Here is a 13,289-nt window from a genome sequence, read left to right as displayed (position 1 = left end):
TGAATGTACTCCCAACAGTGCTGTTGGTAAGGGGTTGCAGGATTCTGACTCAACGATGATGAAGGAACAGCGATATATTTCCAGGTCAGGGTGGTGTGCGACATGGAGAGGAACTTGAAGGTGATGTTGTTCCCATGCGCCTGATGTCCATGTCCTTCTAGGTGAGAGAGGTCGAGGGTTTCGGAGGTGCTGCCAAAGAAGCTTTGGCGAGTTGCTGCAATGCATCTTGTGGATGGCACACACTGCAGACATTGATCCCTCATTCTAGACTCCCCAGCCAAGGAAAACAGCTTCCGCCCATCTATCCTGTCAAGCCTTCAAAGAATGTTATACATTTTGAGGAGCTCACCTCTCATTCTTCTAAACTCCAGAGAATATAGGCCCAATCTACTCAATCTCTCCTAATAAGAGACAGTCCCCTCATCCCAGGGATCAATCTAGTGAATCTTTGTTGCAACCCCTCTAAAGGTAGGTATATCCTTCCTTAGATAAGGTGGCCAAAACTGTACACAGTACAGCAGGTATGGTCTCACCAAGGCCCTATATAATTGCAACAATACTTCCTTACTCCTTGTAGTTCAATCCCCTTGCAATAAAGGCCAACATGCTATTTGTTTTCTTAACTGCTTGCTGTATCTGCATTTTAACTTTCTGTGATACATGTACAAGGACACCCAAATCCCTCTGAATACCAACATTTACTAGTTTCTTATCTTTAAAAAAAATCTGCTTTTCCATTCTTCCTATCAAAATGGATAATTTCACACTGCCCCATATTGTACTCCATCTGCCATCTTCTTGCCAGTCACATAACTTCTATATCCCCTGTGCAGTCTCTTTACATCCTTCACACAGCTTACTATCTATCTCACCTAGTTTTGTATCAGCAAACTTGGATATATTGCATACGGTCCCTTCATCTAAGTAATTGATATAGATTTAAATAGCTGAGGCCCAAGTAGTGATCTGTGATACTCCATTAATTACACCCTGCCATCCCAAAAATAACCCGTTTATTCCTATTCTGTTTTCTGCCCATGAACCAATCCTCAATTCATGCTAATATATTAAGCCCAATCCCATGAGCCCTAATTTTGTCTAACAACCTCTTGTGGGGCACTTTATTGAATACCTTCTGAAAATTCAAATATACCACATCCACTGGTTCCCCCTTAGCAGCGTAACCCTACTAGTTACATGCTCAAAAAACAAAAACATGATGTTGACTCTGCCTAATCCTGTTGTGATTTTCCAAATGCCCTGTTATCACGTTGTGAAATGGGCAGACACATGGTAGATTAAATTTACTGCAGAGGTGTGAAGTGATTCATTTTGGTAGGAAGAATGAGATGAGGCAATATAAACTAAATGATGCAATTTTAAAGTGGGTGCAGGAACAGAGACCCAGGAGTGTATGTACACAAATCTTTGAAGGTCGCAGGACAAGTTGAGAAGGCTGTAACAAAATAAGGGATACAGGATCCTTGGCTTTATAAATAGAAGCATACAGTACAAATGCAAGGAAGTTATGATAAACTTTTATAAAACATTGGTCAGACCCCTGCTGGAGAATTGTGGCTAATTCTGAGCACAATTTAGGAAGGATGTCAAGGCCTTAGAGAGTGCAGAGGATATTTACTAGAATGCTACTAGGGATGCAAGATTTCAGTTGCATGGAGAGACTAGAGAAAATGAGATTGTTCTCTTGCAAGCAGAGAAGGTTCAGGAGAGATGTGATAGCGGTGTTCAAAATCTTGAAGGATTTTGATAAAAGTAAATGGGAAAAACGGTTTCCAGTGTCAGTAAAGTCAGTAACTAGAGGACACAGATTTAAGGTGATTGACAAAAGAATCCGAGGCAACATAAGGAAACATTTTTTTTTAAAACACAGCGAGTTATGATGATCTGGAAAGCACTGCCTGAAAAGGTGGTGGAATCAGATTCAATAATAACTTTCAAAAGGGAATTGGATAAGTACTTGAAAAAGAAACATTTGCTGGACTATGGGGCAAGAACAGGGGTGTGGGACGAATTGGATATCTATTTCAAACAGTTGACACAGGCACGATGGGCCAAATGTCCTCTTTCTGTGCTGCATCATTCTATGAAAAAAATAATACTGTTTTATGCGACCCAGAAGTGAAATAATTATTTAAATACACAGTTGCACTGTGACTGCACTAAACAATCCAATATCAACTTACAACAGGTTAAGAATTTCCAGTTAATAGGATTCTACTGCATGCAAGAAACCCAACTGTAATACATGTTGTACTGAATTCCATTATACTAATCTTCAGTGCTCTATTTGCAACAGATCTGTTGAGGGGAAAGAAGAACTTCAAGGAAATTTATTTGAATTATAAACTAAATCAATATGACTGATGTGCATTTTGTTTTCGAGATAAAACGTTTAAGAGCTTTATATTCAAAGATTTGTTTGACCCTACAGCCTATTGATTTTTACTCCAATTCAAATGTAATCTAGTACATCAACTATAATCACCTCATTACGATGTTTTGCAACAGATTATTCATACAATACTGGAAGTTACATTACCACCCATTATCAAACCCCACACTCTTGTGTGTTGTTCTTGATAATTCTGAGTATAGAAGCAATGATTTCATGCTACTTTTATGTGCAACAGTAGGATTGCTTTGCTCTTATAATCTGCTACTATACCAATTGGTTGGACCAGCAAAAACAGATTTCTTTCAGTGGCTGACACACATGGAATAGACAAGTGGATCTCCTATGGCCCTGCTGACTAAGTCAAACAATATTTTGTGCTACTTGTCTCAATTGCATTTGTTAGCTCGTGTCTTACTAGGCTTTTTTTCTTCGCCCTATTTTCTGCTTTTTAATGTATGCCTCATTTTTAAAAATCTTTCTTTCTGTTTTGACTTGTCTGTCTGTCTTTTGTTCCTTTGTTTACCCATTCCTTGTTCTATCTATCTGTGAGCAGTGTAAATGGTGGGAGGATTTCAGAGAGGTTTGGATTGTGGTTGGGAGTGGAAAAGTGCAATAAAGCTTGAAGATGACTTTGGGAAATTCAATGTTATGGGGAAGGCATTCCATCTTCTATTACAAGGTGTGTGCTTGTGAAATGCTAGACAATGCGTTCCCCCTGTCCACAATCACTATGTGCCCTCTTCTCACAGCATCCTGTTCACGCTGTATGACTGAATATGGTATCACATCGCTAAGTGGCACAAGACCCTTGAGCCTGTAACAGTGATCCACCCGCAAGTCTGCGCACCACTTTTCTTCTTGTCATGAAGCTCCTGTGGCATCCTTCATTGCCTTCAGCACTGTAAAGCTCAAGCCTTTTCTGAAACCTAATCTTTTCTGACACTTACACTTCATGTCTGAGTAAATTGCAGCAAGTAAAACATCAGCAGTAGAGGAGCAGGAGATAACGTTCAAACCAGTAGAGGAAGTGAATTTGAATCTAAAATATTTTTAGCCACAAATAACACCATCAACCAAATGCTTACAAACATACTTTTGCAGAAAGTTGCAGGTGACTTAGGTCTGCTGAAGCAGTTGGGAGGCGCAGGTTAAAAGGGGTAGCACCGCCACCTAATATTTGGAGAACTGAAAGAGAAGTTTAAGGGTAAAGCAGGTGTTGGTATTACTCATTAAAAGTAGTTCACTTGACCAGTCTCCCTCCACCACCCTATCCACCTAGAAGTGGGCAGGTATTGGGGGTAATGTACTGACGTGGATAGAGACAGGAAGCAGAGAGTCGGGATAAACGGGTCCTTTTCAGAATGGCAGGCAGTGACGAGTGGAGTGTCGCAGGGCTCAGCGCTGGGACTCCAGCTCTTTACAATATACATTTACGATTTAGATGAAGGAATTGAGTAATATCTCCAAGTTTGCAGATAACACTAAACTGGGTGGTGGTGTGAGCTGTGAGGAGGACGCTAAGAGGCTGCAGGGTGACTTGGACAGGTTAGGCGAGTGGGCAAATGCATGGCAGATGCAGTATAATGTGGATAAATGTGAGGTTATCCATTTTGGGGGCAAAAACACGAAGGCAGAATATTATCTGAATGGCGGCAGAATATTATCTGAAAGGGGAAGTACAACGAGACCTGGGTGTCATGGTTTATCAGACATTGAAAGTTGGCATGCAGGTACAGCAGGCAGTGAAGAAGGCAAATGGTATGTTGGCCTTCATAGCTAGGGGATTTGAGTATAGAAGCAGGAAGGTCTTACTGCAGTTGTACAGGGCCTTAGTGAGGCCTCACCTGGAATACTGTGTTCAGTTTTGGTCTCCTAATCGGAGGAAAGACGTTCTTGCTATTGAGGGAGTGCAGCGAAGATTCACCAGACTGATTCCCGGGATGGCAGGACTGACATATGAGGAGAGACTGGATCAACTGGGCCTTTATTCACTGGAATTTAGAAGGATGAGAGGGGATCTCATAGAAACATATAAGATTCTGACGGGGCTGAACAGCTTAGATGCGGGAAGAATGTTCCCGATGTTGGGAACCAGGGGACATATTCTTAGGATAAGGGGTAGGCCATTTAGTACTGAGATGAGGAGAAACTTCTTCACTCAGAGAGTTGCTAACCTGTGGAATTCCCTGCCGCAGAGAGTTGTTGATGCCAGTTCATTGGACATATTCAAGAGGGAGTTAGATATGGCCCTTACGGCTAAAGGGATCAAGGGATATGGAGAGAAAGCAGAAAAGGGGTACTGAGGGAATGATCAGCCATGATCTTATTGAATGGTGGTGCAGTCTCGAAGGGTCGAATGGCCTACTCCTGCACCTATTTTCTATGTTTCTATGTAATGCTCCACTTAAATTCGACTGGGTCTAGTGTCCAAATAACTAGGGCAGTCGACAGGGCTTTAAACAAATGAAGAGGGGGAGAGGGAGGAGAGAGGATTCAGGAAAGTGCAGATTTCAGCAAAAAAAAGGTCAAGGTTCTAGAGCAGAGTTTTGGGTAAAAATAAGCAGAGTGGGTCAGGAAGGGTCAAAGAGAGTAACAAAGGTAATAGGGCATCAGTGACTAAAGTGACATCCACGAAAAATTAAAAAAAGTCAAAGCTAAAGGCACTAAATCTGAATGCGCGAAGCATGCACAACAAAATAAATGAATTAATAGCGCAGGTAGAAATTAATAGGTTTGATCTAATAGCCATTACGGAGACATGGTTGCAAAGTGACCAAAGTTGGGTACTAAATATTCCAGGACATTTAACTTTCAGAAAAGATAGGCAAAATGGAAAAGGAGGAGGGGTAGCCCTGATAAAGGATGTGATAAAGACTGTAGAGAGAAAGGATCTCAGCTCTGAAAATCAAGAAGTAGAATCAATTTGGGTGGAGTTAAGAAACAGAAAAGGGCAGAAAACATTGCTGGGATATATAGGCCACCAAACAGTAGTTGTAATGTAGGGCACAGTATTAATCAGGAAATTAGAGACGCATGTAACAAGAGTAATACAGTAATCATCATGGGGGACTTTAATCTACATATAAACTTGGCAAACCACATTGGCAGTAGTAGTGTGGAGGACAAATTCATGGAATGTATACAAGATAGTTTTTTAGATCAGTATGTTGAGGAACCAACGAAGGAACAAGCTACTTGATAATGAAGCAGTCTGGGCCTGCACGCAGCAGGACCTGGATGACATTTAGGCTTGGGCTGATAAGTCGCAAGTAACATTCACGCCACACAAGTGTCTGGCAATCACTATCCACAACAAGCGATAGTCTAACCACCTCCCCTTGACATTCAACGTCATTATCATTGCCAAATCCCCCACCATCAACCTCCTGGGGGCTCACCATTGACCAGAAACTTAACTGGACCAGCCACATAAATAAAGTGGCTACAAGAGCAGGTCAGAGGCTGGGTTTCCTGCGGCGACTTACTCCCTAAAGCCTTTCCACCATCTACAAGGCACAAGTCAGGAAGAGTGATGGAATACTCTCCACTTGCCTGGATGAGCCCAGCTCCAACACAAGCAGCTCAACAGCATCCAGGACAAAGCAGCCCGCTTGATTGGCACTCCATCCACCACCAACATTCACTCCCTCCATCACCAGCGCACCGTGGCTGCAGTTTGTAACATCTACAAGATGCACTGCAGCTACACACCAAGGTTTCTTCGACAGCACCTCCAAAACTTGTGACCTCTACCACCTAGAAGGACAAGGGCAGCAGGGAACACCATCACCTCCAAGTCACACACCATCCTGACTTGGAAATATATCATCATTTCTTCATCATCACTGATCAAAATTTTGGAACTCCCTACCGAACAGCACCTTGGGCCCAAATTTGCCCAGGAGTTGCTCCGTTATTTTGGAGCAGCTTGATTTTTCTGCAGTATCTTAAAAATTCCCATTCTGCACTTGTAAGTGAGTTAGTTAGGATTTTTTTTTGAGTTTAGTTTTTTTTTCCCAAAAGGGGGCATTACCTATGCCAGTTTTGGCCATTTAAGCCAGTTGGACAGCTAATAGTTGCTCCAAATGAACTTAGGCCAGCGTACGTGGCCACTTGTGGCCGCACTGAAAACCCTTGGAGAGTTAAGAAATCAGCACAGGTAGCCAGAGATTGTGGGGGGGGGGGGGGGGGGGAAGGGGAGCGGAGGGAAGCGGAGAGGACCTTCCACGCACTAAACACCTTCACAACAACATTCAAGCAGCATAAAATCCATCAATAATAAATAAAAAATAAAAAATAAAACTTAAGTCCTACCTTCATAACTCGGCCCGGGAAGTCAGTGGGCCTGCCGGTGAGAGAGGCCACTCCATTGGGGATAGGTGCAGGTAGGTGGGACGCCCAGGCGGGAGAGCGCGCACAGGTAACTGGCCACAAACACATAGCAAGCTGGGCTCGCAGAACACGGAGGCTGCAGGAGTCAACTCCGAGGGACTGGTGGACTTCTCTCTCCCCCTCAGCCCTGCCCCATCAAAACTCTCCTAACTCTCCTCCAGTGCACATACGTTGAGCTGCCGGCACTCGAGTGCAGCGCCCTAGCTCCACCCCCTAATTGAATTGCCACGCCGCGCCAAGCACAGAGTGGGGATAATACGGGGATATCTTTTCAGCGCCGTTTTGAACGTAGGAAATCGGTGCACCTCAAGTGAGTGCGCTGAAAAAACCGGAAGGCCAAATTTGGGTCCTGTAAGAGGAACTTCATCACACGGACTACAACGGTTCAAGGTGGCAGCGCATCACCACCTTCTCAAGGGCTATTAGGGATGGGCAATAAATGCTGGCCTTGCCAGCGATGCCCAAATCCCAGAAACGAATAAAAAAAAGGCCGTATACAGTTATTTTATTTTACAGGTAAAAATTACCTACTGTTGGCACATTTATGATGCAAAAATAAGATGAAATGTGTATAGTAAGTGCATGTCATAGGTAGGACTTTTAATGTAATGGATAGCTCTTTTCTGATGTCATAGGTATTGCAATATAACTAATAAGGACAGTCACAGAATCTCATAGGATTTTGCCATTTGTACAAGTACGCATCTTGTACCTGTTGTGCTTTTGTAGTAAAATACCATTTGGGCACAATGACTTATTAACTAAGTTCCTGTTGTGATTCAAGCTCTTACTTGTCATTTTAAAATTGTGTTCACAGCAAAAAGCACAAGCAGTCATGAACTGAAAGCTGCAGATTTTATACATGACATCAATAGGACAGCATGCCAAGGGGCTCAAATTACCTGCAGTATGTTGTACTGATAACCATGTAGGATGCCCACTGTTTTCAAGTTTGCCGTGAAAGGTGGTAAATATCACACTATCAGATCAAGCCAACACCAACCGACCCAGTTAGAAGCAAGATGATTGCTCAGAAGCAGAAAAACATATTAACAGTACTGATGGCACAAATGATTAGAAAACAAACATTGAATGTCAAATTTTTTCAGAATGTATTTGATAGTCTGCAACATTTTTGGAGCAAACACTGTTCTTAGAATTCAAGAAGTGATGTTGATTAGTGAGTTCATGATTCTGCCCACTGCACAAATTCCAAATGTCAATCACGGGTACTGAAATAGAGTTAAAAATTGATGGCAATACCTTCATGTCAAAAGAAGCCTTTCATATGTTGAAACATTAGCGATCTTTCACTCAGGGATATCCATTGACAGATTAGCTGCTACAGATAATGAATTCCTCTACTTCCTCAGCCTGCACACTTGCACACATTAACCTTTCAAAGACTTACCCAATCTGCAACCAAAAAATAAAATACTCCAGATGCTGGACATTAGAAATAAAAACAGAAAATACTAGAAACGCTCATTAGTCAGGAAGCAACTGTGGAGAGAGGACTCTATACAAGAAAGGAGGGCGTGAGAAAACAGGGAACTACAGGCCAGTTAGCCTGACATTAGTCATCGGGAAATTGCTGGCATCCATTATTAATGAAATGGGGTATAGGGCATTTTAATAAATCATAAAAAATCATATTAGGCAGAGTCAGCATGGTTTTATGAAAGATAAATCGTGTTTGACAAATTTGAGAGTTTGTTGAGGATGTAACTAGCAGGATAGATAAAAGGGGAACCAGTGGATGCAGTATATTTGGATTTCCAAAAGGCATTTGATAAGGTGCCACAGTTTTGGTCTCCTTGGGCCCAAGTTTCGGGCCGCGTCGAAAATGGCACAGCCCCGAGCTGGACGCCCGTTTTTCATGCTCGAAAGTGTGCCGAAAAAAAACTCCGATATTCTCCGGCTCCTCGGAGGTCTTCAGCAGCTTGGCACGGCGCGCACAGAACAGCGGGGGGCGGAGCCAGACACTCGCATCGATTCTACAAGCAGTGGGGGGGGCGGGCCCAATTTAAATAAGGCAACGTCGTGCCGGCAACCCTGCGTGTGCGCGTTGGAGCGTGCACGCACGCGCAGTGGGAAATAAACATTGGCACTCGGCCATTTTTAAAGGGACTAGAGGAAAAGTGAAGATTTGTCTCGTGGACCCCTGGAAAGGCTTGAGATTTAATTTTAGTGATACTTTTGTGTGTGAGGGAGTGCTTTTAGCAGCACCGTTGAATAAATCACCTGCTGAAATCAGTGAGTGCAGTTTTTCACTGCTAAACTTGCAGAACAGGTGCTGCATTGGTGCATGCAAATTAAGGACTGTGTGTTTTGAGAAATAAGAGTGCTAATTCAACTTTGCAATGGATCAACGTCCACCAAGAACAAAGAATTTCTTGCATGAGGAAGGGAGATATTAGTCAATGTAATTGAGCAGAGATGGCAGGAGCTAGATACCAGCAACAGAGGTCGCATAAAAGTGCACCAAAAGAAAAGAAGAAACGCTGGAACCAAGTTGCAGAAGATTATTGCACAGTGGTGCATACCATGAGATCTGGAAGCCAATGTAAAAAGAAATGGCACGACCTTGGTCAAGTAGTTAGTGTAAGTAATATTTTCCATTTTTAATGGAAACATAATTGTAACTTGGCTATCTGTATGACCCACCTTGCAGACTGACACACTCTGTAAAAAGTTATATTTTACTCTTTGCAGAAGAAATTGGCCTACAACAAAAGGGAGGCAACTCGGACAGGAGGAGGCACACCCAATCTGCATCCACTGACACCCTTGGAACAAAGGGTAGCTGCTATGATGAGTTGTACATGGAGAAAAGCAATCAATACAGCACAAGCTGGGCCCGCACACGAGGAACAGGGTCAGTCGTGAAAATGCATTGTGGCCCTTTAAATCAACCTGCTGCCTAGCCTGCTATGTGTGAGAGTACTCATGCCACCCATCCGGCCCCCTCCCTTGCTGTTAAACATTTGACTGTTCTGATGTATTTTGCAGAACATGATGATGATGATGCTGCTGCTGCTGCTGCCAACCCTGAGGATCCTGAGATACAGAACAAGAACCAGTACAACCAGATGTGGACGAACCAGACTGCATGATGGCAGCGATGACTGAAATGTCTGCAGGGTAGAGCTTCCAAATTAATGTTTATGAGCCCCATCAAGGGGCATCAGAGTTTCAACCACTAGCATAGGTTTTGGTTCTACCTTCCATGGTTGTGATTCCAATGTTGCGGGTCCCAGTGGTGCTGTTGGTAAATGCAGCATTCTACAGTCAGTGAACTACCGTCCGAGCCTGCGCCTCCCACTCGCATAGGTTCTGGTTCCACCTTCTATGGTTTTGATTCCGACATTACGGGTCCCAGTGCTGCTGTTGATATCATGGAGCAGTTTACACCCACCCACCATCCCAGCCCAGTGCTGTCGTCTGGAACACCGAGCGTCCCACAGTCCCAGCCCGAGCCTCTCCCTCTAGTTCTGCCGTCTGGAACACCGAGCGTCCCACAGTCCCAGCCTGCGCCTCCCTGTGTAGTGGTGCCGCTTGCAACACAGAGCGTCCCACCGTCCGTGCCCGCACCTCCCAATGTAGTGGTGCCACAAGGCAGACCCAGGCAGAGGAGGAGATTGGAGACACACTCTCCTGAGATGCAGCGTGCAACAGATGCGGCTCAGGTTGTGGCATTGGGTATGGAGACCAATGAGCTTACCCGATCACTCATCGGTGGCGTCAGTGCAGTGGGTGAAGAGTTGACGGTCTTGACGGGAGAAATAGCAGTAATGACAAAGGAACTTAGGGAGGGAATGTACGAGGGAGTGCAATCGACAGCACAGGCCGTCAGGGAGGGCATGCAAGTGTCGGCACAGGCCATCAGGGAGGGCCTGGTTGAGCTAGCTGCTGCAATAAGGGCACACAGCCCAGCCAATCAAATGACACCCCCATGAGGAAGTGAACATTCACTGAGATATGGATGAGACATGGTTGCAGCCTTTCTTTGCTGCTTTTGTTCTTGTTCTTGATGTAGCTGTAGTAGCGTTTTTCAAATTGAAATTGTTTTGTAAGTTTTGTAACTTTACAACTCAAGTGATCTTAAAGTTTTTAAGTGATCTTCAAGAGTCATATTAAAAAGTATAGTTTGATACAACAAATAATTTATTACAATGACGTTAACTTTTCAATAAAATATTTTTTCATTAAAACTGTTTCATGTTCCATTAACACACCACCACATAGGAACAACTGCAAAGAATAAACATGTCTATGTGCAACAGTGGTCGCAGAGCCCTCAGGCATCAGTAGTTGAAGCGTTCACGCATGAGCTGCTGGTGCAAGGCTCGAGCAATCGTTAAAAGGGCACGATGGATGGCCCTCCTCCAACCTCGTGCTCCGGCATCAGGCACTTGCATGCTTTTCTGATCATCGTCATCATCCACATCCTGCTATTCCGTAATATTATCATGCACTGGACCCTCACGTAGGTCTTCTGGTTCCACTACCAGCTCCTGCTGCCTCATGATGACTAAGTTATGAAGCATGCAGCACACAACAGTGAAGTGACCGACAATCTGAGGAGAGTATAGCAACTGTCCTCCAGAATGGTCCAGGCATCGGAATCGCTGTTTCAATGTGCCAATGGTCCTCTCAATGATGCTGCGTGTCACAATGTGCGCCATGTTGTATTGACGGTCAGCTTCTGTCCGTGTCACGCGTATGGGCGTCATGAGCCAGGTGGTCAGGCCGTACCCTTTGTCTCCCAGTAGCCAGCTCTGCCCTTCTGGCTGCTGCTCAAACATGTCAGATATAACGCTGTCGTGTAGGATGAACGCATCCTGGGTGCTGCCAGGGTATCTCGCATCGACTGACATGATGCGCTGCTTGTCGTCACACACGAGCTGCACATTGATGGAGTGGAAACCTTTCCTATTTCGGTACTGCTCAGAATCCTTCACAGGTGCTCGCAAGGCTATGTGGGTACAATCAATGCAGCCCTGTACCTTTGGGAAGCCGGCAATCCTGAAGAAGCCCACAAGCTCTCTCATGGATCGCTTGTGCGGTCATTGGGAAATTGATGAAGTAATTCCTCCACGCATACAGTGCAGCCGTGGCCTGGTAAACATAGGCATGTATTGCACGTTGAGAAATGGCGCACACATCTCCAGTTGTAGCCTGAAACGATCCCAAGGCATAGAAAGAAAGTGCAGCTGTTACCTTCACTGCAACAGACAGGGCAGTTGGCGTTCTGCTTCTGGGCTGCAAATCTGCTCTCACCATATCACAGATCTTAGTGACAACTTCTCTGCGAAAACGCAGCCCTTTGACACAATCAGCCTCGCTCATGTCCAGATACGTGCGCCTGGCTCGATATTGTCGACGTGGGTCCATCAACCTACGGGCTAGGACGTTCCTGGTGCGGTGAGCTCTAATCAATTCTCTCCTATGCAGTGAATTGATGGCGAACCATTGCATAATACGTGGTGTTAAATTTGCAGAATGGGTGCTGCATTGTCAAGTTTAAAAGTGTCTATGTGGCTGCCTCTCCCTGTCCCTGGCCAAATGGCCTCAGTCCCCCTCACAGCTCGAAGGCTGCTGCTGTATCTTCAACTGCCGGCCAGCCACTGACGCCGCCCCTATCGCGTGGCCGAATGGCCTCAGTCCCCTTCGCAGCCCGAAGGCTGCTTGTTGTTTCTTCGGCTGCCGGCCAGCCACTGATGGAAGGAAGGCCTGCCTGAAGCACTGCAGCTCGAAGGCTGCTTGCTGCCGCTGTTGGGCTGCCGTCAAGACACTGACGCCATCCTGTCTCCAACATGGAAGGCCTGCCTGAAGCACAGCAGCTCGAAGGCTGCTGCTGCTTTACACAGGTAGGAACATGGAATATTTAATCTTTGCTTTGTTTATAAATTTTTATTCAGGTTGGATCTTTATTTGTATAAGTATGAATGCTGAATGATTGTAGAATTGAATTACTTTCCCCCCCCACCCCCTCGTTCCCTACGCCTAATTTGTAACCTACACCTGATTTGTAAAGTGTAGGCAAGGTTTTTTCGAGCGTACAAAAATCTTCATTTACTTCATTCTAAGTTAGTTTGGAGTAAGTTTTCACTGCCTAAACTTTGAAAACAGGCGTAAGTGGCCTGACACGCCCCCTTTTGAAAAAAAAAATTCTGTTCCAAAGTGAAACTGTTCTAACTGACTAGAACTGGAGCAAACTAAATGCCGAGAATTGCAATTTCTAAGATGCTCCATTCTAAACCAGTTGCTCCAAAAAAACAGGAGCAACTCAGGCCGAAACTTGGCCCCCTTATTTCAGGAAGGATATACTTTCCCTAGATGCGGTGCAACAAAGATTCACTGGATTGATTCCTGAGATGAGAGGGTTGTCCTATGAGGAGAGATTGAGTAGATTGGACCTATATTTTCTGAAGTTTAGAAGAATGAAAGGTAATTTAATTGAAACATATGATTCTGA

At 44.5% G+C, this 13,289-nt stretch overlaps 1 protein-coding gene across 4 annotated transcripts in view; it reads right to left on the bottom strand.

Annotated features, from left to right (window-relative positions):
• Positions 1-13,289, bottom strand: part of LOC139264450 (alpha-1,6-mannosylglycoprotein 6-beta-N-acetylglucosaminyltransferase A-like) — a 157,382-nt gene that overhangs the window by 128,201 nt on the left and 15,892 nt on the right. Inside the window, exon 1 of one of the 4 annotated variants that reach the window (XM_070880950.1) lies at positions 7,711-7,815. The exons of the other annotated variants lie outside the window; for them this stretch is intronic. The gene's annotated coding sequence lies outside the window, so the exon portion shown is untranslated. Of the gene's footprint in view, positions 1-7,710; positions 7,816-13,289 lie in introns of those variants that run through there. 4 annotated transcript variants of the gene reach the window in all.

Source organism: Pristiophorus japonicus, chromosome 5 (assembly GCF_044704955.1).
Source record: "Pristiophorus japonicus isolate sPriJap1 chromosome 5, sPriJap1.hap1, whole genome shotgun sequence".
In the NCBI taxonomy this organism is placed as follows: Eukaryota; Metazoa; Chordata; class Chondrichthyes; family Pristiophoridae; genus Pristiophorus; species Pristiophorus japonicus.
Note: the sequence above shows the minus strand (reverse complement) of the source record. Positions and strands in the feature narration are given on the sequence as shown.